This window comes from Megascapheus bottae, chromosome 27 (genome assembly GCF_031878675.1).
Source record: "Megascapheus bottae isolate mThoBot1 chromosome 27, mThoBot2.hap1, whole genome shotgun sequence".
Taxonomy (NCBI): Eukaryota; Metazoa; Chordata; class Mammalia; order Rodentia; family Geomyidae; genus Megascapheus; species Megascapheus bottae.
This window is the reverse complement of record NC_143535.1, coordinates 3,053,239-3,078,892: the sequence shown is the minus strand read 5'-3', so window position 1 is coordinate 3,078,892 and position 25,654 is coordinate 3,053,239. Positions and strand designations below refer to the sequence as shown.

At 44.8% G+C, this 25,654-nt stretch overlaps 1 long non-coding RNA gene, 1 other non-coding gene and 1 pseudogene across 2 annotated transcripts in view; 1 reads left to right on the top strand and 2 right to left on the bottom strand.

Annotated features, from left to right (window-relative positions):
- LOC150045449 (uncharacterized) overlaps positions 1 to 23,872 on the bottom strand; it is a 123,943-nt gene extending 100,071 nt beyond the window's left edge. Inside the window, exon 1 of the long non-coding RNA XR_016532796.1 lies at positions 23,781 to 23,872. This is a non-coding gene — a long non-coding RNA (uncharacterized LOC150045449). The remainder of the gene's footprint in view (positions 1 to 23,780) is intronic.
- On the top strand, positions 7,280 to 7,381 carry LOC150045451 (U6 spliceosomal RNA). Its single transcript, XR_016532891.1, has one exon. It is a non-coding gene; the product is annotated as a U6 spliceosomal RNA (small nuclear RNA).
- Positions 10,866 to 11,336, bottom strand: LOC150045450 (small ubiquitin-related modifier 2 pseudogene; annotated as a pseudogene).
- Positions 23,873 to 25,654: the final 1,782 nt, after the last annotated feature.

Below are 25,654 nucleotides of genomic sequence, written 5' to 3'. Positions count from 1 at the left end.
CTGGAAATCTTTTCTTTGAAGTTTTAAGTATTTTACTTAGGAATGTGGGGTGAGGGGGGGAGAACCAAAACCCCACACAGCAACAACCCTGGTGGATTCCCCTTCGAATACCCCCAGAGGCCAAAGGAAAGAGTCCCATTTTTAGAGGCCCTGATGAGAAATTCTCCCGTCCTTCTCAGCTCACTGTCTGGAGTCTCCTGTGACATTCAGGTATGAGGTCTCTCAGAGGATAAATGCCCAGAACAAAGACAATGGCCTGGAAAGCTGTGGAAGCTACCATCCCCACCTCCCAGCCTCCAGGCAGGACCAGTGCCCGCATGCGCGGGCGCGCGCGCATGTGCGCGCGCGTGCACACACACACACGAGCCAACCAGGCCCTCCCTGCTTAGAAGACACAGCCTTCCCGTGGCCAACCAGCAAGGGAAGCTGACTTGCTCCTGAACGCAGTTTCATAGCATCAGGAAAGAAAAAAAGCAGAAGAGCCAATTTTCTTGATCTAACATGACGACATAACGAAGCCTCCAATGTTGAGGTGTAGAATGATGGCTTTCCTGCCACCACCCTTCACCAGCCGTGATTAAGTTCCATCCGAAATGGCTGACAGAAAAGCCCTGTCTTGGCTTCAGTCTAAATTGTTGAAGCATCAGAATTATATGGGGCTTTTATTATCTTGTGGAATGCATGTCCCTGGGGTACTCTTTTGAGTTCAACTAAAATGACAGTTTAATTCTCAGTAAATGAGTGCTAATTAAAATGCTGGGGGAAAGACTGTCATAATTGAATAATGAGAATAATGTAGCATACATTTGTTTAAAGGTTTCAGTAAGCTGAATTTAGGGATAAAAAAAAATGGTCTCTAGGAGCTCACAGGCAAAACCAGTTCTCTGAAAAGCCTTACTACTAAGCCTGTGTATTCAAGTGAGCTCAGCCTGCATCTTGAGAAAGAATGGTTTCAGAACTACTGAGAGAGTCTAGTTCTTGCCTTCACTTTTATCTCCTGCAAAAGACTTGTGGATGGATGGATGTGTTCCTTGCTCCTAGACCGATTTGTGGGCTGGAGCAGAACGCACGGCACAAAAACCCATTTCTGACTTAGTTATAGGTAGAGAAGGTGCTTCCATAGTTTCAAGTCTCCAGCATAAAATAGTGAGTGGCATAGAAAGCTTTCATAAAACTGCAGTTAGGCAAGGGACAGGACCTTTTGGAAGGAAGAGTGTAGGGGAAAAGAACGTTGTTCTAACCTTAGCCATTGTCAAGTAATTATAAGCCAGATTCTCATCACTTAGTTAAACCTGTTTAGAGGATAAAATGAGATAATGCATTTATACATTTTAAAGAAATTGTGAAAGGGTGTGGGGGGAGAGAAATGAAATAAAATTCTGTATTTAACTATTGGTCAGTTCTTAGGCGTGTTAACATGGGCCTGACATTGGCTTTTCTAAGTTAGAGCCCCCAGGTACAACACATTTTAACATGCAAGGACGGGCTGTAATGGCAAGCTCATTAGAGAGGCGTGTTATCAGGAAAATCTATATTATCCTAAAACACAAAATGTAACTTTAATCCCACAATGCCCCATTCACATCCCATCCCCCACCCCTCAGCCCCAGGGATAAGTGGAGGGACTTTCACACTTCTCAGTTTTTTCTACCCCAGTCAGAGTTCATTTCAAAGGCTTTTGGACTGAATTAAATCCAACCTATTCACTGAGTTTCTGTCCCATTCTTAAAGAGCTATGAGAAAAATAAATTCTATAACCTCCTTCTATGCCTAACAACTTTTTACAGTGAGGAAATTCTGTGGGGTCTGAAGCCCTTGATTGTGAAAAAAGGGGGGTGGGGAGGGGTGCCAGGCCACCCATCCGGAAGTCTTCCAGGCTTTTCCTAATCCTACAGATTTTAGGCCGAGATGGCTTCAGTGGAGCTGCTTAGCCACCTCCTTATGAATATGCAAAGACAATCTCTCACTTACAAAAGAAACTGATACAGCCATTATGGCCTGTGGTTAATCAAACCGCCATTCACCTCCCTCTGCTTAGAGAACTGTCATCAAGAAAACGTGGAGCAAACTTAGCGATAAGGACCTGCTTCTCTTAAAAAAAAAAAAATGCCTGGAGGCCAGCTTGCTTAAAAGTTAAGACCAGGCCTTTTCTTTTTTTAAGCTTCTAATTTGATTTCCTCATCACTCAATGAGAGGAAAATTGGAAAGCTGCTCATATATTCCCCATTTAAACAAGTTAGGGTTTACACATACACGCACATGAACATACACATGCACGAGCATGCGCGCGCACACAGACACACAGACACACACACACACACACACACACACACACACACCAGCCCCTTCCACTTGCTTCTGCAAGTGCTTCTTGGAAAGCATCCAAGTGTAGGCCAAGCAAATGCATACTAGGGAAGCTGCCGACTTCCCTAGCATCTGGCGGGTTCACAACTTATATTGAGTCTTACAGAATATGTCATCAGTCTTCATTCTTCCACAGGCATCTATCTCAGTCACTCCCACCTCCCCCAGGAAACACGTGGGATTTAAAAAAAAGCCACAAAGGACGTTCTATTGCCAATTCCTAGGGAAGAATGCATAGGAATAGAAATCTAACTCCTAGCTTTGCAACTAATTCCCAGGGTGGCCTTAAAAGATCATTTCAAACATGAGCCTGGATCCTGGAGTCCTGAAATGGAGGGGAATTCTTTGGATAGCAACAAGTTGAGACCTTAGCCTGCCCACACAAATAGTCTAGGGGCATTCTGCAAACTATCTGGAGTATCAGATTCTGCATAGAATAGACCCCCCCCCCAAAAAAAAATCATGGTTTATAGGATTTAGGCACAGATTTCCTCCACTGGGTGGCAGGCCACTGGCCCCATTTTCCATTTTCCCATTCACCATAACAATTTTACATTTCCCAGTTAGAAAAAGATTTAAAGAGATGCTCTAGAGCCCAGACATTTGGAAACTGGATTCTGGTGTAAACAATCACACATATTAACTTTGTTTTGGGAAGATGCTACAGTATTTCTGATAGCCCCACCCAGATCCTGCTGACAACCCTGACTGCAGGTCAACATGCAAAATTAGTTTCTTCAACCTCTCTTTTGCGATGTGGCTTGATGAAGATTTTTCTAATGAGAAGTTAGTGAATCTTGGGATGCAGAGAGAAAGAGAGAGAAAAGAAAGGGGGGGAGCATGTGTTCTCTTGCACACGTTTGAATGGCGTGGGTGTCTCCTGTCTTCCAGAGTGCAGTTCATTCATTAGCTTGCCACAGGTCTTCTAAATGGTGCAGGTTGTACAGTCTCCCTCACCTAACTCACCTCCTTCTCTGGCATGTGGACTGCCTCTGCTACATGTGACCGAAAGGCTTCCTTGGAGAACTTGTGGGTTTTTATGTTCATCCACGAGCAAGGCCCGTAAAAGGAAAATGAAATCAATATTCAGGTACCATTCCTGAAAGCCACGCTCCTCGGGGTCCTGGGACACAGCTCCTCTCAGAGCAGCTGGTGTAGGGACACAGTTTCAGGCAGGAAGCTTCTCATCCAATCTGTGCATCTTAGAACTGACATTTCCGGCTCTCTGTCAATGCTTTCCACTGGGCTCAAGGGCAGTCAATGATGATGATCTGTTTCTTCCCCTTTTCATCTCACCCACTGTTTTTCCTTAAAGCATCAGGAAATATCCCAAGATAGACACTTCCGTGCAGGTGGCAAGGCAGATCAGGACCAGAACTTACTCAAGCTCAGAGGACCAGAGAGTTAACTGGGTGGCCCCTGGCAAACTTCTTGGAAGCTGAGCTTCACAGGACCATTTGGGGCTTCCAGGAAACTTACATGGTCTCTCTGTTAGGGCTCAGGTCTCTCCTTGCCCCTCTGACAGTGCTCAGCATTGTGGTTCTGTCCTATGAGCTCCTGATGCATTGTTTCTAGGAGGGTCGGTTAAGGTTTGGGTCTGCAGTACTACCCAGAGAAGCCATAGTTGCTTATCAGGAGTGCTACTGGGCAGCGGCGGGCTGGTCACGGGGGCTAATCTCATCACCTCCGACCAGGGCACAGCTGAACGGCCATTTTTCAAGATACTTTATCAGGCCCTGATGGGAACGTTATTATTTTTTTAGCAGTCTTGGGGCTTGAACTCAGGACTTAGACACTGTCCTTGGACTTTCTCAAGGCTAGAGCTCTACCACTTGAGCCACAGCACCATTTCCGGCTTTTTTCTCATGTATGTGGTACCAAGGAATCAAACCTGGGTCTTCACGCGTGCTAGACAAGCACTCTACTGCTAGGCCAAATTCCCAGCCCGGGTACGTTATTTTATTTGATGATGTTTTCTCATCTATTTTGATGAAATCATGCGGCTCCAAGTACAATTTGGGTTACAAACACTTGGCTCCTTCGTTCTGGGTCAGATAATGATGAGTCTTGATCACATCCTAGACCTGAGCTCCTGAGATCTGAGACTCTGGGCCAAGAAAGGAGATGGCAAACTCCACTTTCAGCCTGACCACTCATTCTTCCTCCTCCTGACCTCTCAAAGAAACGAGGGTCCAGCAGCTGCCCATGGAGCCAGAAGCACCCAGCACCTACATCGCAAACCCTTCTCAGGTTCTATTTTGCCAGATTGTGCCACAGAAATGAAGGTAAATCCCCTCCAGCTATCCAATAAAATCACCAACTAAAAATTAGAGAAGTCTCATTGAACCCAGTGGCCGTCAGTAACTCAGCCAGCCCTCGGGGAACAGGGGCTGCTAGCAGGAGGTTCTGAGCAACTTTGTTACCATTCATGTCATGTTGCTTCAAGATGGGAAGCAAGATCAGGCCCAACCAGTTCTGGTGTCTGACTGTTGCTGGAACCTATCTGAATGGACAGCTGTATCTGAGCATGCTGGAGAAAGCCTGCTCAGGCAAAGGTCAGCAAAAATTCCCCAGACTAGCTGAGGACCAACGCTGTAGTTCTTAGCAATCCCACAAAAGAAAAACTTAGTAGCAAATTCCTTCACCCGTTCCAAAATCTGTCAAGCTCTGGTTTAACCCTTCCCCCCCCACCCCACCATGCTCTGTACTGGCCACATGGTCCCTCTGTAGGCCAGCAGCCAGTACTGGTCATGGCTCCACATTCTCATGTGAAAACTAGAGGATGCCACTCTTACTAATAACACAAGAATAACACAAGAAGACTAGAGGCAACATTTAAGGCTTTGATGCTTTAATGAGAACATAGCACGATTGAAATGTGTATGCCCAACATTCAAAAATCAGCTAGACGTTTCTGTCCACATCAAACATAGAGCTCACATTACCTCCTCTGCTCTGGCTCTCCTACCCATTACTTCATCCCTTTTGAAAAGGAGACTCTCTTAAATCATGAGAGTCTCAAGGCCAGAAGGATGGGTCATTTAATTTTACCTAGGAGTCAAGCAGATAAGCAATGCGATAAAACAGAACCAGAGCAACGGTGCTGCCTGGCCCTCGGGAGAATGCCTTAGCCCCCCAGCTGCAGATGACAACTGAACTCTGAGCGAGCGGTCAGGCAGACGTGGCATGAGACTGCTTTATCTCCGTCCTGGATGCTTCCCACTGGACTCAGAGATGGCCTCTTCCTCCCTGCCGCGCCTGGGAAGCATAGTCCATACTTGCTGGCACACATATTCCACGGTGTGTTCACCCAGCTTTTGGAGCCTATCTTAGCAAAAGTGACAAGCTAGAAAGGAAGGGAGAGCAGGAAGCCTGCAGGTTAAGCACAATGACAGGAGAAATGTAAACGAATAATGCAGCCAGGAAAAGCTGACATGAGGCATCCAGTTCTCCATAGTTAAGATTCTCCATCATATACAAACTTTACCCTGCTTATCCTCTCTAGTTTGATGGATGAAATACCTCCATTTCCAGGGAAGTTGTTAAGATAACCAAGTCTAAGCTATCTGTTTACAGACATCAATCCACAAGTAATTTAAATAAATTTACTTAGGTGTGAATTTTCAATTAGTGCCTCCTTTCTAAGCAGCACTTTCAGTCTGCTATGCCTACAGTCAAAGTTCTTAGACATGTTAAAATCCCTTGATCATCCTGACAGTCACGTGAGGCCAGCACACAGATATTTAGTTATGTTTTTCAACTTTCCACACATTTATTCTGTCAGTCAGTGACAGAAGAAGCAGCCTCATGGATTGCCTATCTATTTAAAGTATCCCGTGATCCAGTGGAGGCACACCCTGATTAAAAATTGAATGAGGCCAGTTATGGTGGTACATACTTGTAATCCCAGCACTCAGGAGGCGAAGGCAGGAGGATTATGAGCTTGAGGCTAGACCGAGCTACATAGAAGAGTTTGAAGCTAGCCTGGGCCACACAGTAAGATAATCTCTCAAGAAACCAAAAAAAGAAAGAAAAGAAAATCAAAGTGAAATTTCAACTATAGTTGTTCCTTTACCCTCGCCATAGTCCTTCCAATTGGAAGGAGTGACTTCTTATCTTGGCTCTCTTCCCTGCACCCTGGAAATCCCCACCAACACCTGTAACCCTGGCAACTGGCATTCCTGGGGGTAGTGGGAGGTCCCCACTGAGGTATTTCCCCATCCTCTGAGGTCACATCCACTTCCGCTGTGGCTATATCCTTCCCCTGAGCTCTCTTGCTTGCCCAATTCCATCTTGGGCGGCAGGAGTCTGCTCTTTCCTCATGCATTAAACCCTCTTCTCCTGAACTGCGTGGAGTTTCCTTTGGACAAACCTTACAATTTTAAGTACTCAAAAATAATTTACTGGTAAGGACATATAGAAGAGCTCAGAGACAGAACATTGATGGCTCTGCAGAAAGTTCTACAGGACACCACCATGAACCATCCTCCATTGTCCAATGACAGTCAACAAGACTTGCCATGGGATGCAAACCTTACTGCCATCCCCTTACAACTCATGACCTCAGAAAATCACTATCTTCTCACCCTTCTTTCCTTACACTGCCAAGTCTTTATATGCTGGATACAGGGCAAGAAGAAGCAGGAAGATGAGAGGAGCTTGGCCTGGTCCAGAAGATGCCTAGCAGAGCCACAGCACCATGCCTCCCTGCCAAAGGCCACCCTGCCGTTTTCCTTCCCCGCTTCGCCATCTTTGTTCTGCCCTTCATGAGTCCCCTCTGCCTACACTGCTGGTGCCAATTAATCAGGTGATCCATCAGATGACTTCCATTTCTTTTCCTCAATGATTTCCAATAGCTCTGCAGCCATCCCTGGCAACGTGCTCTCGTGCCTCATGCTTAAAGTTCCCGTGTATGTGCGCACTCTGGCAGCCTGCTAGCACTGAGATGAGACAGAGAAGATCAGCCTGGCCCCTGAGAGAGGATGGCACAAAAATTGGTGAAGTGTTCCATATCCTTAGAGGAGATGCACCTAAAAGATGTCCTAATGATTTAAAGAAAGATTTTGCATAAGATGTAAGAATGCCCACCAGACACATCTCTGACCAGAAAGAAATGCAACTCAAAACAACACTGAGATTTTACCTCACTCCAGTGAGAACGGCCAGTATTGTGAAAACTAACGATAACAGATGCTGGCGGGGATGTGACTGCTCTAGAAAGCAGTGTCGAAGTTTCTCAAAAAATTAAACATAGAACTAGTCTATGACCCAGTAAGTCCATTCCTGGGCTTTTATCCAATAAAACACCAACAAGGCTACAGGAAAAACCACCAGCACAACTATGTTCATTACAGCGCTATTCACCACAGATGCCACTCAGTGGACAAATGGATCACAAAAAGATGGCATACAGACTCAAAGGAACATAGCTCAATGCTTTTCCTCATTTGCCATAATCAGTAGAAACCTTGGGCTCTCCTAGCAGAGATTCACAATAGAACAAAACCTAGATACATAAGGCCATATAGATGACGTTAAATGTAAGAACTTCCAGGATAAAGAAACAAAAGCCATATGAGTGGTTGTTGTCCTTAATGTACTATGTCATCTCTCATCAATTTTACTGTCCCTTGGTTATCTCATATTGTGACAATATTTCACCTTGTTACCTGATATATTTTATATATGCTTAATTGGTTATTTGAAATGGGAGAGGGAAGGGGGAAATCAAGTTGTGCGGGGGGAGAGGGGAGGGAAATGGGGACCATGACGTAAGAAAGGGTATCAATATTTGTGAAGTAATGTACCTTCTATCTGGTGAATATAATGTAACCCTTCTATTAATTACAATAAAAAATATATGAAAAAAAGATGGCATAGATACACAATGGAATTTCGCTAATCAATTAGAAGGAATACTGAGGTTTGAGATGTGAGAGTTGAGATTTTAACTCAAGTATGTTTGTTTAAGCAGATAATTCGCTTACTAAGCGAGGTCTCTGGCCTTTTCTTGGTACTGGTTATTTTTGAGATAGGGTCTCACTTTATATCCAGGCAAGCCCTCCTGGAGTTTCCACTCTCCCTCCGTGCCGGCTGACATGACCGGGGTGTGCCACCCTCATTACACCTAGCATCTTGAGATGAAAACTTACAAATGCGATGCCTGGGACCTGGGACCATCTTAATCCCAATCTCTTCCTTTGAGCAGCTAGGATAACAGATGTGAGCACTGGTGCTCAGCTGGAACTCCTTAAACCCTGTGACAACCGCGAGGGCTCCGTGTCCGTTTGGATAACCATTCTGAGTGTGGATACTCTTTGCCAGGAAATCATCATGTTCTCAGTGACACTTGTTATATAGGGCACTCTTCAAGCCAAGCACTGCCATTCTACCCCTTAGACCAGGGGTTTTTGAGAAATAGACAAGAAATTTAAGAAAGCCTAGATTTTTCCCCACAACAAAATGGAATAGAAATCTCCACATCAGTAGCCTGAGAGAGATGGAGTGTAAGCAAATAAGCCAAGATGTCTACACGGGACTATGAACTTCATTCATGAAATTTGCCTCTGAACCATAACCAATGGCCAATGGAATTTCTACATGACTTTAACCATCTTATCAGTGTAACCAGTTCTCAAATACTTTGGTCCCAGATAAAGTAGGCGCAATGGCAGGTACCTCTGTCCTCTGTATTCACAGCCCAGAGAAGGTCAGAATCTAAGTATGTCCCAGCTCTTGATCTTGGATGGTATTCTCTTTTGGGACAAAGCAAAATGGTTCCAGTACTTTATCAATTCCAGGAACCAGACTTAAAAAATTCTCCAGGACTGGGAGTTTGGCCTAGTGGTAGAGTGCTTGCCTAATATACACGAAGACCCGGGTTCAATTCCTCAGTACCATATACATAGAAAAAGCCAGAAGTGGTGCTGAGGCTCAAGTGGTAGAGCTCTAGCTTTGAGAAAGCCCAAGGACAGTGGTCAGGCCCTGACTTCAAGCCCAGAACTGGCAAAAAAAAACCACCTCTCCAAAGTAATTCGGATGTAGGATGCCCTCAGTTTCCCGGCTGGCAGCGATGTTCAATTACTTTTGTGGTATCTGAAAAAGGATTTACACCAACTTGCTCCTGAAAAGCTTTCCATCTGGTTGCTGAGAGAGTTGTGCTGCCATGCATGAGGCGACAGAGACTTCTGCCAGAATCCCTCTACGGAGCCAAACGTTGCAAGCTCAGAACCTAACATGTAGTAGCATCAACCCTTTGAATAGAAAACAACCGTCATAACTGACACGTATAATGCCCACAGCCTGTCTGAAGGCAGATCCCTTTAGCCCAATCTACTTGGTATAATAGAATTTTTATATCTTTGAGACAGATACCTAGTGAATTGATTTCTTTCTTTACATTTTTCAAGTGTCCTTTAAAGATAATGAATGCCAAGGCATTGACCTTGGAATGCCTCTTTCATTCTTCCTTTAACAATTGTTTGCATTATGATGGGATACAAATTCTGAAAGGATGAGGTGGAGTTCAGGGAAGAAGAGTCTGCTGGATATCAAACTGGTGTCCGAAGCCCAGAGTACATGAAGGGCAGCTCCATTCACAAATCGCACAGCCCTGGAAAGAGTGTCTACTTTCCCATCACCCCTGCAGCTCAATGAGTGTAGCCATACGTTTCCAGCCTACTTCATACCTGTCATAAATCCTGCAAATTTCACCTGCCATTCATGTCGTTAAGTGCACAGTCAATCGATTATAAAGTTGGACTCATGTACACAGAGGGGAGTTGGTAAAATTCCTACAGGAGGCCTGGAAATGAAACTCCAAATCCTAACCTTTGCAGTCAGATAAAAATGCTTATCAGCCTTGAGCTTTTAAGAAAATAAAATGAAAATAAAAAGGTCTAATGCACCCAGACTATGGTAAAATTCACATACAATTTAGGAGTTAATAAATCTACTAAACCTTTCCAAGCGAGTGGGGGTGGAGAGACAAAATATCAAAAGCCTAAAACTAAGGCATTTCACCTTCCATGTTCTTATTTTCTACCCGTATCAGGAGAGTGGAACATCTACTTCTTTTTAAAACAAGAAGTTTATTTAAACAACAAGACGCTTGACTTGAAGGGAAAACTATCTAGGATTCTTTTTTTTTTAAGAGTAATTTACCCCTACTTAAAGACAGATTTGCCCTACATGTAACAGCTACGTACAAAAAAGTTATAAAATTGTCCTTGGTTTTACAATGATAAATGAAAACATTAAAATTCTCCAATCAAACAAGGTATGTAAGGATTTTTGTTGTTTTTTTTCTTTTTTTGTTAAAACAGTGAGAGCAAAATAACTTACTGAAATATAAAGATAAAAGCTGAATGAGCATGCCACTAATGGAGAAGGGGGATATTTTCACACAACCAGTATTTTTCCTCATCCCATCTCCATTTGATGTCAATCAAAATATACCATTGGCCATTTAGTTAAAAAAGGAAAAAAGAAAAGCAATATGCTTGTGCACATACACCAGTTACTTTATGTACAATAAAGGAATGGGGAAGGGGAAAATGAAAGACTAGAGAAAACTATACGGTAGTAGTCAGGATGTGGTGGAACCAAATTGCAGTTTTCTAATTAAGAATGTATTCTTGGTCTATAAGAACAAAGTTCTGGAGCAAAGTAGCAGGTTCCCTTTTTTAGTAGACACCTCCTGTCTGCTGCTGGAACACGTCAATTGTATCTTCATCCTCCATGTCCAACTGTGCAGGTGTGTCTGTTTCATTGATTGGCTGCCCATCAAATTGGAATCTGATCTGCCTCCTTGACAAACCCTGTCGTTCACAATAGGCTTTCATTAGTTTACTAAGTGGTGTATGCCTCTTCATCTTACATTGCACCACAGAACCATCCTGCCCCGCCACCTTCAAATTAATACGATCGCTGTTCTCAGTCTTGACTCCTTCCTTGGGCTTTTCGTCGGCCATCGCAAGTGCCTGAATCTCCTCAGATGTTGCTTCACAAAAGAGGTCCCTGGTTGGCATCGAAGGAGCACACAGGCAGCACCACAACGGCTGGAGGAGGTGGCAGTGGTGGACGAGGTGGAGGGCGCTGGAACATCTACTTTTAAGTGAAAGTTGTCTGCCCATTATGAAAGAGTATTAAATGAACCCGTGAAGGCCGAGGAAAAAAAGAACAGACGGAACCACCCATCTGCTGTTGCCATGACAACAAGACAAGCCACCTGGACAAAGATTTTGGTTATCACTTAAAAGAATAGCCAACGACCTTTCCATCTGCTTCAGGAAGGACGCTGTCTTCTTTTAGCCTCCTCTAGAACAGACATACACTCGTCTGATGCCCATCTTCCAAGGAATGGAGGGCCAGACCAGAGAGGAAGGAGAAGGTGTCACAAAGGGAGGGGGTGGCAGGATGGGAAGAAAGGGACTTGGCAGGTGGGATTTGAGCTCAAGGCAAACATCATTTAAAATTCCCAGAGAACATTCATTTGAAAAACAAACATTGTCTTCATGCACTAAGCTACCAACTAAGCTTACAAGAAATTCAATCCTACACCAATAACCTTTCATTTTTATTAAAAGCAGTGACAATACGAGGTTGGCTTTTTTTTTTAATGTCATGAGCAACACATTTTCTTGAAAGTCATATTTCATCAGTAAAGGAATCAAGAGCTTCTGACTCAGAATAGGTAGAATGTCTTTTCCCCCTGTCTTTGGGTGGTGTACACACATGATGTGGGGGGGGTACCCTTTTCAAACTAGAGTTTGCACTTAACATGACAATCTTGCATGCCTCTCATTTTTCACTTAAAGCAACAAATGGAGGCCATTTTTCTAGCATAAGGCTGTGAGAGCAATGGAGATTCAGCTCTCATCAGGCTGCTCTGAGCTCTGAAAGGGCCTCCTTACTTACCCACACTCAAAAGCATCTCTTGGCTGACTGAGAGCAAGCACCAAAAGATGGGAACAAAGACCCAACAACAACTGTTTTGCAGATCAAAGAGACACTCCCTCCCTCGCCAGGGCTCCAGACATCCCTGTTTCCTTTTCACTCAGCAGACAAGGTTCTCCTCAGCTCCCTGCTTCTATTTTTTTTCCTTTTTGCTTGAATTTGTTTTCTTGTTGAGAAGAGTGGTCATTAAAGTATTAGTTTAGGTTGACTGGTTCTTCAGCAACAGAAGAGGCTCTGATGCTTTGTGATCTCTGACATGATCTCAAAACAGTGGCCGGAGGATTACACAATATGGAAATAATAACTCCAGGCTGCAGACTGCCCCTGGGGACCGGTCCAGCAGCGACACAGATACCCACGGGACCTGGCAGGGACCCTCGTGGGGCCTGCACAACTGGCCCCGTCCCTGGATATGGCCCCGTTCCACTTCCCTGCCCAGACAGAGCCGTGCACACAACACCCCACCCCTATCCCCAAGGACCAGAGGTTTTCCCAAGTGGCCAAGCCTGTTCAGCCCTTGCCTCTATTTATTTGAACCAGTGGCGCGTTCAGCCGGGAGAATGGGCGGGGGAGAGGCTGCCTTTGATGTCTCCAAGGGCCAGGAATCACTTGATGTCCCTCCAAGGCCAGTGGCAGCAGGTAGAAGGTGTAGCAGCTGGTGGGGAGGTGGCCGCTGGGATGTGAGGGATGGGGACCTCTGTCCCACAGCCTGGAACATCTCCACCCACACACAGCCAGAAGCCTGTGTCCCTCGTCCCCAGGACAGAGGGGAAAAAAGGGCCGAGGGCCAGGGGTAGACCCGCTGGGAAAAGGACAATTCAGAAATGATCACATATCACACTGGAACATCACTGGTCCTTTTTCAGACCAACTGACTTTAGTTTTTACATCCATACTGAAAACTATGGGTGGGGGCCGACACCCACTGGAAACGGTGGTTTACCATGCTGACCTTGGAGCCAGACTCGAAGCCCCTCTTTACTCATCTGCTGAAATAGTTAGGAAAGTGGTTAACTTGCAGGGTTGATGGTGGTGATGGAGGTGGTGGTGGCAACAATGATGCTTGCTGAGTGGTTACTTTGTGCCAATCACTATGCTAAACAAGCACTCAGCTGGCATTATCTTATTTCCTAAACATGACAACCTTTTAGAATAGGAATTATTACCGTGCCCTCTCTTCCCTGCCAAGGAGAAACAGCCTTCAAGGGTTGAAATAACATTATCCAGAGTCACGCAGCTAGCCCATGAGCAAGGACTCAGACCCCAGCCATCAGAAGGTCTAACTCCCAGGACTTACGAGTGAAATGAAATACTCACTGCCAGGCCGGTACTGGTGGCCCGAACACCGAGTGACGTCATCACTCATTCATTTTACACGGCTAACACTCTGCCACCGGCTTTGACTGTATTAAACAATGAGACAGTGCCTCAATTTGGGGACTTTGAAAAGCAAATGCATTCCACGTGATTGGCAATAGCTGGAGATGGCACGCAGAAAAATGGAGTTTTCTTGACCCACCTGTTCCATGGGCACAATTAAACTGGAATTTCTTAGAAGAAATGATGAGAGAGAAGCAGCAAAGGAAATGGGGGAGGGCATGCAGGTCTGCCCCTTTTTAGGGGGTCACCACAGTCTGTGCCTCCTCATAAGCCTGCCTTACCTATCTCTGCCTACGTGACTGACAGAGCTGGTAGCCATGGCATCTGAGATTCCCCTCCCCCAGCACAGAAATGCCAGGGGAGGCACCTGCCTCGTCAGGGCCACGTCTTCAGCTCCAGTTACACTGAGATGCGCCAACAAGACACGAGGCAGGTGGCGGGGCATTAACACCAGTGCTGTGTTTCACTCTGGAGTGTTTTTGGAATGTGTCTCCATGCTTTCACACTCTTTGCTTCGGTTTGGAACTTAACTGTCCCCAAAGATTGGGGCCCCAGCTTAGTGCTTTCAGGAGGAGGTGGACTTGATGGGAGGTCTTTAGGTCACCTCAGCTTCTCTCTCCTCCTCTCCTGTGCTCCCTGGCTATGAGGGGAGCCATTTTTCTCCACTCTGGGCTCCTTGCCACTGCCAACCAGGACGCTACCACCAGTCAAGAGCAATGCATTCAAGGAAATGCAAGGAAAAAAGCAGAACCGCTGCACTGAAGAAAGCTACTGAAGGCCCAAGTAAACCTCTGCTTTAAAAATATGTGTGTGCGAGTGTGAGTGAGTAAGTGGGTGTGTGTGTGCTGGGGGGGTGTGAGAGAGAGAGGGGAGGAGGGGGTGGCTGTTTGTTCCTGGTGTGTACTCTAATACACGTATTTTTTTTGTCAGTCCTGGGCTTGAACTCAGGGCCTGAGCACTGTGCTTGGGTTTTCTCAAGGCTAGAGCTCTACCACTTGAGCCACAGCACTACTTCTGGCTTTTTGTTTCCTATATATGCGGTACAGAGAAATTGAACCCAGGTCTTCATGCATGCTAGGCAAGCACTCTACCATTAGGCCACACTCCCAGCCTCTAACACATGTATTTAACACCGCAGCATATATAGACATTTGAAAGTTAGTGAATAAGTATAGGCCAGGGTATCTAAAAAAGCTTGACTATCATATGCTTCTCCAGGAAGGATTAAATCCATATTATGAAATCAAATACAATAATTAATATTATGGCATTCTTCCCAGAATGCTCAATGAAACAGGCAAATGTGACTGTGGTTGCACTTAAAGTTAGAGTTCTTCCTTTAAAGACATAGACACATACTTAATGGCGTTCATGTGGCAGAATGTTGAGATAGCAAGTTAAAGAAACACAGAATGGAGGGTGCTGGGATTCTGGTGTTAGCCATACCAGCCAAACAAAAGAAGAAGAAGAATTAAGTAAAACACACCCCACAGAGAAAACTACTCAGAGCTCTCATGTGGTCTCCCACTATGTGTCTTTTGCCTTTTAGAAATCGGAAATGGAAAGACTTGGAAAAAATCATATGAAGTGAAGTAAGCCAGACCTAAAGGAACATAGGCTCCATAGTTTCCCTCATTTGTAGTAATTAGTACACAGCAAGAACTCTCCTAGCAGAGGATTATAATAGCGCAAAACCTATGTACATAAGGTCATATAGGATGAGACCAAATGAAATGAACTCTAGGATATGGAAACAAGAGCTTTATCTTGTGTGATTGTTGTTCTTAATGTACTATGTTATTTCTCTCTTTTTTGCCCTTTGGTTAATCTCATGTTGTTACTGTATCTGATTTTGTTACCTGGCATATTGTATATACATTTATTTGTTTATTTGAAATAGGAAAGGGAAGGGGGAAAAACAAGATGATTGGGAGGGGGCTGAGGGAGGAAAATGGGGACAAACACATGAGAAGGGGTATCAATGTGCGGTAAGTAATGCACCTACTACCTGGCAAATGTCACTGTAACCACTCTAGACATTATCCCAACAATAAAAAGTAAAAAAATTTAAAAACACATACAAACACATATGTATACCACACACAGTGTCTCATGATTTTTTTTCTGAATCTCATGTAAAATCTGAATGCTGTGGCAATCAGTCACCACTGACACAGAGTACTAACTTTGCTTTTCTTGTACTTTTATGAGATCAATGTGATGAAAATATTCTCTGGTGTGGTCAACAGCTGTGTATGTTTGCATGTGTGTGTGAGGGGGAGTGATGGAGCAGTCTGTGTGACACGTTCCTGAGGCTTTAAACACATTAAGTTTTGGTGATTAAGGAATTGAGAAGAAAGAAAGGAAACCATCTTTTAATATACTGTTGGGTTAACACCTTATTTCGATAGTACCACAGGCTCTGGAATGAAATGGATTTCAGAGAGAGTTTAGATAAGATTATTGCTTGAGGACCACCACTTGGGTCATTCTGGCCTCTCCTACTGGACGGATAGATGACTAGATAATATATTGACAAATACGTTGATTATTATACTGATTAAAATACTATAATTACTATAATTAATAACTACAAACATATAAAGAAAGATAACTAGATGGAGAGAGTCAGCCAGACTGAAGGGAATATTGGACCTACAGAAATACAATGTGATGATGAACTGAGAAGACAATAAGTTTCAAGCAAGCCATCAGATTAAACCTTTGCTAAGCAAAGATTTTTTAGAGCCAATTCCTCATCCAGACTGATTGCAAACAGAGTCCCTTCTCTGTAGATCAGAAGTGTACATTTCTGCAACATAGTTTACCCCTCACTCAACTCATCATCACTCCCTTATGGAAAATTAAACACTTTAAGCAGAGCTGTTCTACATTTTCTGGGGATATTATTCGTTTTCCCAATAAGTTAGGGCTTCCATGTTTCTAAAGCACCAGCATCTATCTAGAGACAGCACAAATAACAGGTGACCTGGAAAGTCACACAGCATCCACAGTCAGAGACATGGGCAAGGGTGACCACAGGCCCATAAGGGAGACCAGAGGAAGAGTTATGGCTCCCGCTGTTGTTTGAGCAGGCAAAATCAGGGGAGAAATCTATTCAAATTTCCTCTCTCGTGAGGGCAATCCACTCTCTCCTCTTCTAGAAGGCAATTCAGTGGAAATTTCAACTCTACAGAAGGAATGTAAAACTCAGAGACAGACTCTCTACATCTTATTCAGGGCCCTCCTCTCCTGTTCAGCTCATCCTGGTGTTTCTGTTCATACATGAAGGTGAGATAAGAATCCATCTCCAGCACCTTTGGGCTGAATGGATGGACTTCCTGGAGAAGGTGTTTTGAGGGCTCTCATCCTGAGGACAGCAGGGGCCTTGAAGGAAAGGAAGTCTGAGCCCAGCAGGTACTGCTACTCCACAGAGCAGCCTGCCCGGGGCGTGTGACCCTGGGTCTCATCTGCCATGACACCCACTACACAAGACAGGCCAGAGCAGCCCCTGTGAACAGGAGGAAGATTGAATAAGTCCCCCTGCCAGCTGACCCCAGGCGGTCCCTCGACTGTGCCTGATGCACACCGGGTCAAAGACGTGTGACAAGGCCATGCAGACAGTGGAGATCAATAATGCTAAGGAGAGAAATCATTGAACATGGATTGGAAGACCTCTACGCAGGGCTTTTGATGGAAGCCCTACCTGCATCTGCCATCTTGACCTTCCTTCATTGGAGGGACAGTGAGTAAGAGAGGCAGGGAGAGGGAGGGAGGGAGGGAGAGGGGGCAGCCTGGGTCAGAAGCGGTGTCACAGGTCTGGGGAGCTCCAGACCACCCACTGCCTGTGGGCAAGTTCAACAAGAAAGACATCCCCAGGACCTGCGAGAGGTGGAGAAGCCGTGGTGACCGATTCTTCCTTGCTCTCGAAATGTCGACATAGGAAATTAAACATCGGGATAAGCTGGGTGTTCATTTCACTTGGGAATCTGCACTTACAGAGTACCTGGTGTATTTTATTCATAGGGAAGCAGAGAATCAGGAAAGTGAAGTCACTTTCCCAAGATCACAAAATCATGAATGAGAGGGAAGGAGCTGAACCAAAGCATCATGCGCGCATGTGTGGCAATGTCACCGTGAGCATCTGCCCAGCTGGTGCACACTAGCAATGAAGAAGTGTGTGGTTCAGAGACTGACAAAGAGACAAAGCAAAATCACAAGTGATAAATCCATGACGTAAACACTATTCCTCCCCACAAGGTCCATGTGTAAACACCGCTGAATCCATGGAGTCCTTCCACTGGGTCGGTACCAGGTGGGGTCGCTGGCCCAGAACCATGGGAATTGCGGGTCGGGGGAAGTCTTGAAAATCAATTGCGTTTCCAAGGTAGAAGCGTGGAAGTGAAGGGGAAGAAAAGCAGGTGACAGAACATTAAGTCTAGTGACACCATCCAAATCCCTTGGCTAAGAGAAAAGTGGGTTGTTCATTTAAAGCGAGAAACTGGTGCATTCTTTCTTTCCTTCTCAGTTGTGGAACTTGAACTCAGGACCGGAGTGCTCGGCTGTCCCTGAGCACTTCTGCCCAGGCCAGTGCACTACCACTTTAAGCCACTGTGGCACTTCCTGTTTTCTGGTAGTAAATCAGAGATGAGTCTCCTGGGAACTTTCCCACCTGGGCTGGCTTCAGATCTCAGCTTCCTGAGTCGCTAGGATGGCAGGTGGGAGCCCCCCGCACTAGGCTCCATTATTTTTGATGGCTACTTCCCATACTTTTAATTAGAAAAGGAAGGAGTTCATTGATAGCCGTGCTCTTTCTACCACGGCCAGTACAGGTGTCCCTGGCTCGGAAGGTTGTGTTTGAAAGCACGCCTGATACTCCTCTGGTCAGAGGATGATTACTGTTTGGTGTGGTGTACAACAGATCTCCAGCTTGTGTCGTGCGGAGTCACTCACAGATGGCGTGTCAGTTTTTACACTCTCCTGCATCCCCATTGCTTCTCCATCTCCAGGGCCATTACCGCCCCTCTGATTCTCTCACTTATCCCATTATGCCATTATCCTGAGCCCAGAGCTCATGGCCTCCTTTTCTCCATGCTGCCACAATATTAGAAGCCAGGATGCTGACTCTTAGATACTGTCTGCCTGCCTGCTGTTTCTATACTTCCCCATCGGGAGGAAAAGGAGGTGAGGAGGATCCATTTCTAATGTGTGTCAGCAGAGAGGAAACAAGGAGAAGCAGCTCTGTGAACAGGAAAGCTCAGTGAATAGGGAACGGGCAGGGAGAGAAGGAGACAGAGCGCCTCGGTTCAAATAATTAAAACACAGAGCTTCAAGTCACCATCTACTATTTACATATGTAATCCATACTGAAAGGGAAGAATCAGCCATGAACTGGGAGGTTACCTTCGCATTGAAGAGCGCCAGTGTGTCTTTCCTGCACTCACAAGCCCCTCAGAATAGGGAGCATCTTTATTTATTGAGCACCTACTACATGTTGCCTTCACAGCTCAGTAGCCTGGAAACTAATCTGGATGAGCTTTAGCCCAGTGGGATGAAGTTGGAGCCATGCATGATGAAGTTTGAATCAAATGCTTATTTAGAAGGAAGGAACAAGCAAGCCGCCTCAAAAGGAAGGAAAAGGGCACGGGCCCCCATTCTGCAAGGGACATGGTCTAGACCCCTCCTCAAAGGAAGTCTTCTGTGCAGACCCAGGTGCTGCTGGGGGCGCCTGGAGGGGCGGTGGGAGATGAAAGGCTCTCCGAAGGCCCTCTGACCCCAGCCGTCCCACGGGAAATGAGCCAGGAGCCGGCTGGCCGGCAGACAAGCAGGTGTGCCCTTAAGAAGCCATGGAGATTAGCTGGGGCTTAGCCAAACCTCCTCTGCAGGAGGCAAATCTCTCCTGGCCCTCTCAGGAGACCTTCGCGCTCACTGCTCTGGCATCAAATGAGCCAGATGCAGAATGGACATCAACTTGGCCTTTTGTGAAGGCAGATCTCCAGAGCGGGCATCTGGACCCCATCACACTCACCAGAGAGCATTTAGGAAAAGGAGAGGAGGGGAGAGGAAAGGGCCGCGAGGCAGGGTAGACCAAGACTCGCTCTGTTCAGATCTTTGTCTTAGAAGCAATTGTTTCTTGCACAAATCACACCAAACACATAGCATTTGCTTCCTCCCCTCCCCGCTCGGAAAACATGGCTACTGGAGAAGAGAGGTGCTATTTGCTCTTCAGCAAGGGCAAAAAATTTAGGATTCAAAAGGCTGATTGCTCCTCTTCCACAACAACAATAACAACAATAACAACAAAACTCAGAGGAAGGACGAAAATTAGCAACATCAGCACTAAGAGGAAAGCAAAGCAGGTTCTCATTGCCTGGCACAGGGCCCACGTCCACTGAGGGGCAGGAAAGAGCCTGAGCAGGCCTTCAGGGGTCCACTGGCACCCTAATGCTACCTCACAGCCATGCAGCCTTCTACAAATGCCTAGAGCAAAGTAACAAAGGACTCTTCCGAAGATGGGACCCTGCCATGACCTCACAGAGCTGAATAGGAAAACGTGTGGAAACCTCTCAGGTGGCCAAGGAAAGTTACTTCATCTCATTTCCCTTCGTTCCAGAAAAAAAGGGGATTAACATAATGAAATTTGTGGTCTTGAATGGTGTTTATACTTACTGTATACACGTGTATAAATACACACACAGAAGAGACTCGTGCTCTGTAATCTGTTACTCGTAAGCTTTGAAAGTCAGAAGGGCGACCTGCCCAAGTGTGAGTGTAAAAATGATAACGTGCGTAATTACTCGATCTCAATAAAGAAAAAAAAGAAATCATAAAATCCCTCCTATTTTAGCCATGCCCGGGGGGCTTACGCCTGTCACCCTGGCTACGGGGGAGGATGAGATCTGAGGATCATGGTTGAGAGCCAACCAGGCAGGAAAGTCCATGAGACTCATCTCATGGACTCAAAGGGAAGAAGACCTGTTCACCTCATGGTGACCAGGAAGCAAAAAGAGAGACCGGAGCAGGCAGTGACAGGATCCTCTCCTAGGCCACACCTCCTGGAAGTCCTACTAGCTCCCAGTGGTAACAGGCTGACTCCACACATGGAACTCTGGATTCAAACTACAGGAGCGGGCCACGGCATGTCCATGTGCCGTGCAATGCAACCAGCTCTGCCATCCGCTAACTACACCATATCCCTGATTAAGAAATAATAACAATAGCCATTTGATTGTCAAAGTTCCCTCTCCCTCCTTCCCCGCAGTAAGACTATCCTTCTGAAGATTGATTTCTAGCCTTCCATCTACTTAGGTCTTCTAAATCATTTCTTGGGTAGGAAGATTTTTTTCCTTTTAAAGACCACATTATAATGAGTCTTGTCTTTGTTTCTTCCCAGAAGTGAGTTGGATGTTGATTCCTATTTGAATCCAACTATTATGAATTCATTAACTTCCATCATTTCAGATCACAGGTGGAAGTAAATCTTGTCCACATTCTACTCTTCTCCTCTCACTGTCCAGATAAAAACTAAAAGGAGGCTTGGAGATGTGCCGTGATCGTCCCAAAGGCTTCAAAGCTACTATTCTATGGCCAGTTCTCCTGGCATTGATTATCTCCTCTGCTGGTTACCAAAGGCTTTTATGAGTTTATGGATAAAAGAAACAATCTTTCTGTGCTGTGATCAGTCACCACAACACTATTGCCCAGAGTCTCATAACCAAATACATGATTATGTTCACAATACTCAAATCATTTGTTCAACTTCCTCAGAAAAAAAAGCAAAAACCCTTGAAAGTATCATCTTTACCCTTTCAACTCAGTGACTATTTTTATATGTCCTTAAGATGGTTAAAATTTGAAAGCCGCAATAATGACTATGGAGATGGATGAATGCTATTTGGCTCATCTCATCATAGACAATGAAAGTGTTTCAGTTAACCATAATTTATTCAAAGCACTTCCTATGTACTGGCATAGACTCCGTGTTAATGATACAATGAACAGCTAAGTATTTGGCTCAGGAAGTTCACTGTTCAAGACAGAAGTGTGAAATAGAAGCAAGACTAAAACTGTGGAATTCTTAGAAGAAAACCTAGGGGAAACCATCATGACACTGGGTTTGGCCATGATTAGTTTTTAACACCAAAAGCACAGGCGTCAAATAAAAAAAAAAAACCTAGATAACTTCAACCATACAAACCTTTAAATCTTTTTATGTATTATAGATTGTGATAAGCAGAATGATAAGGAAAAAATCCACCAAATGGAAGGAAATATTTCCAAACCATCTACTTGAAAATGACCCAATATGCATCAAGAACTGGATATTACTTAACAACAGAAAATAACCCAGTTAAAAAGTGAGTAAAAGACGCAAGTGTGTAGTACTTTAAAGATACACAACACAACGAGCACAAAGAGGCTTAATATCACGAATCCTTAAAGAAATGACAATCAAATACAAAATGGGATACCATTGCCACCCCATTAGATGTCTACCATGTAAAACAAAAGCAAAATGAAATAGGAAATGAGACAGGTTGATGAAATCATACAAGTCTGAGAGTATAAAATGATACCACCGCTACAGAAATTTGTCAAGGTACAACCTCAACAAATTAAAGATGCCATGTCTATTTCATTCCTCCGTTGGGGCACAGATTCAAAAGAATCTTGAGAGTAGGAACTCAGAGATATTTGTACACCTATGTGCAAAGCACAATTATTCTTAGCAGCCAAAAGATTTGGAAACAAACCAGGTATTCATGGGACAGATGAACAGATAAATACATTGTGACATGTATGCACAATAAACTAGTATTCAGCTTTGAGAAAGAAGAAAATTCTGATATGCTAGAACATTAATGAGCCTGAAAGGACATTACTGCGACACAAGCCAATCACAAAACAACAAACACTGTCTGATTCTATTTACATGATGAACAAAGTAATCATCAAAGGAACGGAGACAGAGGGCAGAAGAGTAGCTGTTAGAGGAGAGAGAGAGAAAGAGAGAGAGAGGAGTCATGGTTTTCATTGTTGTTTGGGTGTTGGTCCCTGGGCTTGAATTCAGAGCCCTGCACTCTTGCTCAACAGTCTTGATAATCACTGGTACTTTACTATTTGAGCCATGCCTCCTGACTACCATTTTGCTGCTTAAATAGAGAATCTTCACACTTTTCTGCCTGAGCTGGTTTCAAATTGCAGTCTTCCAGAGCTCAGCCTCCCGAGTAGTTCAGATTATAAATGTGAGCCAACAGCGCCAAGTGAAGCAATGGTTTACCAGGTATGGAGTTTTCATTTGCGGGGATTAAGAAAGGCTGCACAGAGCCTGGAGTGTGGCTGAGTGGTAGAAGGCTTGCCTAGCACACATGAAGCCCTGGGTTCAATTCCTCAGTACCACATAAAACACCAGAAGTGGTACTGTGACTCAAGTGGCAGGACACTAGCCTTGAGAAAGCTCAAGGACAGTGCCCAGGCCCTGAGTTCAAGCCCCTGGACTGGCAAAAATAATAATAATGAATAATGATAATAATGAAAAAGGAAAAGAAAGCCTGTTCAAATGGGTGGGAGTAGGGAAACCCAAGAGCATGAGTGAGTGTCAGGCTACTGCATGTTACACTTAAAAACTGGTAAGATTGTGACTCTTATGGGAACCAAATAAATACAAGCATTATAATTATCATCAATCACCTCACCAGAAATGTACTAAGGTCTCCAGGGCCCAAACCAACACTGGAAGGGACCAGGCTAGAACTCTAGAAATGTCCACCACCAGGAAGCTTAGCCCCGGCGTGAGCCACGAGGAAAGAAGCTGACCCACAGAGCTGGTCAAGTCCTCCATGGAGCTTTGTAGAACCCATCAAGTCAAACTTCCCTTTGAAAGAAGTCCCATGACATACCATTCTCATCTCCACTGAATAACTACGTGAGGACAAGTAAAAAGTTAGAATCCATGAACTTCGGCGTCTGAGTTGTGGAAACTGTACTTGATGCCTTCTGACAGGGCCGTGAGTGCCTGGGGTATCTTTGTAATTCCTTACTTTGGAAAACAAACATTAAACTTGCTGGTTAAAACTTACCAAATGTGTTTTGCCTGTGAGGTACACAGATCTCAGCTCTTCTTCAGCAGAGCAGTACAGTAGTCTCCAAAAGGTGTGGACAGTCAGACATGGAACCCCAGAATCGTCACTGAGAGAGAATGCGAGGAAAAAGAATTACCTAGGGTCATGGCACAGTAATTTCTCCCATTCCAAAACTTCATACGTGCAATCTGATGAACAGTATGCTTATAAAGACCACTAGTAAGGCCTTTTATTCCTGGAGTGTCACAAGCCTTGTTATTCCTAGTGCTGGGTTGAGCTGGGGTTAAACACAGATAAGATGACACTCTGCATCTGCTAATGACACACCCTTCCAAGTGAGAAAGAGTGAATGCAGGAGTGACCCTGCTGGCATGCAGGATGCCTGCGCTTCGGTCTGTGTAAGCTACAGAAGCACCAAATCTGACCCATCTACCGATTTCAGATGAGATAGAGCCCGAGCCCACAGAACCAGAAGGCGAATCAAGCATTATGCTTGCTGAGATGGTAGGACTAGATCTGCGTTCTCCAGTTCTCAGGGTCCCCTTCTCTTCTTCATCCACACTTAGATCCCAGAGCAGGAGCTGACCTCACAAGCTTTTCATGCTTATTCTGGCCACAGAATATATAGCTATAACCTTGGATCGGAAAGGCAAGCAACCAGTGAGTAGAAGTGGCCACCATATTTGCACTGATAACCAAACAGCATGGATGACCGTACTGCCATTTTTAATTCACAAATGAAAAAGTACCCATCGGGATGATTACATGGTCCTGAGACACCTCACTGCCTACACATGCTCCTTCAACCTAATTCCCAGACTGCATCAGACACCCAAACAAATTAACACGTTTCCTGATGGTATGCTTGTGTCTATGCCTATGTTCCAAAACCACCCTACACCACATCATCATCAATTAGATATTTGTCAGGCTTCCACTGACCTGGCAGAGCCATCTCCAGTCTGCCTGTGGGGCACCAGACTTGGCTATTTTTAAAAAGCCAACTTCTAGCCCTGGTCAGTGGAATGTACTAATTCTCCACACAGAGCTCTCACCATCTTTTGAACTGGATCCACAGCCCAGGCTGAATGGAGCTTTTAGAACCAGCAAAGAACCAGATGGCTCTCCCAAGATCATTTTTTGAATGTTTGGATCTGAGTCATTTGTATGCGGAAGGTTTCACAAAATAGCAATCTGGGTAGCAGGCTCCAGGCTGAGTCCAGCTTTCCAGACAGCCCATCTTTGCCTACAATTGAGAAGACAAGCACAATATTGTAGAGTTCTACAAAAACATGACAGCATTTATCTATATGTATAGCATCAAATACACCAAGTGTCCCCAGCAGCCTGTCACTACAATGGTAGTACACCACAAGTCCCGTGGAGTCCTTTCTCCCATGTTTTTTCCTTTTATTCTTTTTGTTACACCTACGATTTCTCTCTTCCCACAGGCATAAAGCCAGCTTTGTGCATCAGCCAGCAGAGGGTACTACAATACTGGTGCAGTCATCCAAATTTATCAGCAAATTCAGAGCTGAAAAAAAAAACAGATTTAGACTAATTAAAATGGGCTCGCTCCCATTTGATTACAGGCTGGGAATTCTTAGCCAGAAAGAGAAAGGCCATGGGATGGAAATAAAAGGAGCAGACCAGGCCTGCTTACTTGAGAAAAGGAAAGATGGGGATCTGAATCTGGTAACACAGATCCAAGCAAAGGGAAAACCTAGGCTCAGAAGTAGAAGGAGACCCAACTCAAGGAGTGAGACCAACAATTCTGCTTCTTGGTAGTCTCCCAAGAGGAAAGAAAGCTTACAATCACACAAATACTTGTACACGAGTACTTAGAACAATTCTATTTGTAGACACTCCAA